Source organism: Benincasa hispida, chromosome 12 (genome assembly GCF_027475165.1).
Source record: "Benincasa hispida cultivar pf3 chromosome 12, pf3_genome.v1.1, whole genome shotgun sequence".
Taxonomy (NCBI): Eukaryota; Viridiplantae; Streptophyta; class Magnoliopsida; order Cucurbitales; family Cucurbitaceae; genus Benincasa; species Benincasa hispida.
In genome coordinates this window covers 41355877-41360164 of record NC_143489.1, presented here as the reverse complement: position 1 = coordinate 41360164, position 4288 = coordinate 41355877, and positions in this window count along the sequence as shown.

Genomic DNA, 4288 nt, shown 5'->3' with positions numbered 1-4288 from the left:
ACATTTATAGAGTATCGATTCTTTACTACATATACTACTAAGCAGTACAAGTGGCAAGATCAAATCGAACCACTATGAAGCACAAAGATTAGTTTCTCAAAGCACATTTTTAGCTAAAGGGGTAAATGAAGGGAGGGGAGTTGGTGTGAATTTGATAATCGAATGATAAATGAGTTAAAAAAAAAAAAAAAAAGCGATTATTCCTTTGGAAAGTAAAATGACAAGTTGCATTTAGTTCATGAAAGTGAAATGACCTAATTCACAATTATGGTCCTAAGATATAACTCAATCTACTCAAGCACATGACCTACTTAAGTGGAAAAGCCAACATTAAGCATCCTGAATTATTAAGACTTGCATCCTAATTAAATAATGCGCCGATTAACAAACAATGAAATACATTCATTATTTAACTTAAGCACATGCATTAAGGTCTAGGGCTAAGCCACGACAATTTGCTAATGAAAAATTCGATTGACTACTCGATTATTCTTTATCTCTAAGTGACTTGAGGCAACTATATGTTATTACTGGAAACACCATGAAAACAAACATACACCCATAAGATAACCCATGCTATTTTGGCAACCTACACCTAACAATTACGGATTAAATGTGAAGTTTTTAGCTATTAGCAAGTCTGAACAATTGATTTGTTAGTCCTAATCATTCAAACATGCTAAATAATGATTTAAGAGATAAAGATGCAAGAAAGTTAGAAATAAGAATATTTAAGAATAAATCATCTCATAAATGTAAAAAATGGTTCATCCAAATCCATAAACTAAATGATACCGACGAAGATCACATACCTTGAGAATACATAATAGAGGCTTGTAAACATCGAACCATTTATATTCAAAAGAAACAAATTAAAACTAAGAAAATAGGTAAGATGTAGATGAAGAACTCAAAAAAAAGGTATATAGCTTGAAATGAGTGTCTCCCCCTCAAACCCTCCATAATTTGTCCTAAAAGTAAGTTGATATTTATAATAATTGACGGAGCGTCGTGGCGTTGATGGTCTTTACGCACAGTGTTGTGCCGCAAATCAAGCTTTTCCAATATGCTACATTTTTCAATTTTCAATTCAAAACTTTTATTTTCAAAGAAATTAAATTTGAAAAAAAAAATATTTTGACCGTAACCATAAAGCTGGTAGAGTAGGAATTAGTCCCTTCATTGGAGAATTTTAATTCACGCATGCCACACAAGACTCCAAGCATGACCATTAAGTTGGTGGGCTAGAAACTAGAGCAATAGGAAAACCTTTTATTTGTAGAAGATCCACACATGATGATGCTCAGATTGATGTTGATTCACTTGTTTAAAGTATGAATAGGATGAGTTTGGATAGTCAATATGGACATGGTCAATATGTCTACAACAATAATCACTATAGTTATTCTCATAGTAACTATAGTCATTCAAGTGATTATGGTTCTTGTGGTTATAGTGATGGGTTTAATACATCGATCTATAGATGGGAATAACTTCCTCATGACAGTGATGAAGTCACTTAAAGCCTCTATGTTATCTACATTCTTTAGACCATCCTCATTTGAATGAAACATAGTTTGATCTAAGGTATTGAAGGAATCATGAAGGTTCGGAGTGGAAGCAGGAATCAGACCCAAATCCCAATTTTACAGAATGTTACAAATTTACAGAATCATACATAAACATTATGCATTAAAAGAAAATTATTGCATGTTAATGAAAATTAAGAAGAAAGATAAGGAGACTCACCCTTGAATATCTAATCTTCTCGTATCATTTCTCCTCTCCAAAAATAAAGAATAAAAAACGAACTCAAAACCCTAATTTGGCCACTACCATGAAAGCTTCCTCTATATTCTCTAGGATGAGAATCCAAGGAGATGTGGACTCTTGGTATTTTAGAAGAGAGGGATGGAGTTTGTGAGAGGAAGGGTTGTGGGATCCTGAGAACTTTTCTCAGAGAGATTTTTGTATGTAGATTAGTTTTCATAGAGTCTTCTGTAAGACTCTAGAGGAGGAAGAAGATGAATTAACCATCCATCTGCACACCCCACTCACATACGTTGTAGAGAGAAAATAAGGGGAGGAAGTTACTCAAAAATTAACCATCCATAGGCACAGCCCACAAAAAAATTAAATTAATTAAAAATTTTATTTTAAATCAAACCAATAATATATATTTATATGATAACTACTTTATCATATAATATATATATTACACCATATGTTATTTCAATATAATATATAATCAATAGTTTAAAATTGTATCAAATATAATATAAACTATAATTTTAAATTCTCTCATTAATGTACGGTATTTAATATAAATCACATTTATACTAAATTTAATTATATAAATCTAATTTACATAATTAATATTTAGTACATTATAACAATTATATCATATATAATTAAATTAAATTTATTATATCACATATAATTAATTCTCTCAAATAATTTGAACAATTAAAATTAATCTAAAATATATTCTCATTTAATTCTTGTTGAGCTACAGAGAGGACCTTAGGGACCTTTAGCTTGAAGCTTCAATGGTACTTCAATAATTAATTAAACTCCTTTAATTATATTATTCAACATCCATTAACTGTCGGACACTCCACTAAAGGCTGACAGTTTCACTCTTCACACTACAGATATATTTCTGTGTCCATTGGAGATAACCAGTCAACAGTGCGATGACACTTCATAAATTGCATGTAAGTACAACTGGGCCCAAATTACCATTTTGCCCATATAGTTGCATCTAACTTCTTAAGTATCATTGATCCCTTTAATGAACAGTAAGTCATACTCCAACTATGACCAAACCTTTATCAGGCCAAGAGAGGGTGCAACATCACATTGTTCAAGCCTCAGAATCAACCCTTAAGAGAGCAATTTATCTACTTACTCCAACCTCAGGGAAAGAGTGAATTCCATCTTGTGTAGCTGTATTCCTAGCTCCTCAATCAAACGAATCCCCAAAATGGTAGGCTTATTGAGTCGGCGATCTGACCACTCTCACCCATACAAATCAAATGACCGCCTTCATAGGCAGAAGTTCATAACTCACTTAAGATTTAGGTCATATCACCTATGGTCATCCTAGTGAAATGTAAGTCTCTATTATGAACGGTATTATATAATGAGACTAGTCATTTCATGGTCTGAGCTTACACAAACTCCTTTGTATAAAATATCCCTGCTCACTTGTCTTCACATAAATTGTCAGGATCAGATCATTTGTAGCACTTTATAATAATTGTAACATCTACAAAGCTGGTCGTACTCGTAGTGTTACCATGATAAGGTATCCAGCCTTTTCCATCTACTACCGACCATTTAGGTTATCACTTAAACATGATCCAGTTGTATGTCTCTACATACATGTTTAAGTTACAGAAGATAACCTTGGATATTAGTTTATTGGTTTATGGGTTTAATGCTACTAATGTCAAATAAAACATCTCATATTTTATTAAATAAATAAAATGTTTATACAATACAATTACAAACTATAGAACCTTACGAGATTTAGAGCATCAACCCCAACAGGTATCCTCCTATTGGTAGCATTGGGGTTGATGTTGAGGCTCGTGGATGACATACTTCCAGTTAAGTTATAAATTTTCAACATACAATGACTTAGGAGCAATATTGTCATTATTAAATGAATGATGCTAATGTTGAGCTAGTACCTCTTAGATCATCTTTTTTATTATTGAATCTTGTATTTGGCCTTCATTTTGTATGACCTATACTTTATTAATAAAATATCCTATTTATAATAATTTTTTTATCTTCATTATTATCTATTATTCCATTACTAATCATATTTGGCTTCTAGTTATCATTTTATATGCTTAAAGTCATAGCTTATTATTTAAATAAGTTTCCTTTAAAATTTCATGAAACAATATTTTTATGAATTTTTGTGATATTCGTGATTCTTCCCAAAATATCCATTGATATTTAAATATCCGTCAATGTATCCGTAAATTTAACTTACTGATATTTACACCGACAACGATATTTTCGTCCTTGGTTGCAGGTGGTACATTGGTCAACAAGACTTCTTCTAAGGTGAAGGCACTCATTTCCACCATCACTGAGAACACGCAGCAGTTCAGGATGCAAGTTCCCTTCATCTAGTCATCCGCACAAGAAGTAAGGTGAACTTAGGGTTGAACTTGCTGAATTGTCTACTCTTGTGAAATAAGATTTCTCTATGAAGGCATAATAGCCTCAGGAGCCTATTTCTGAGGTGAGTTATGCTAGTAATCAGCAA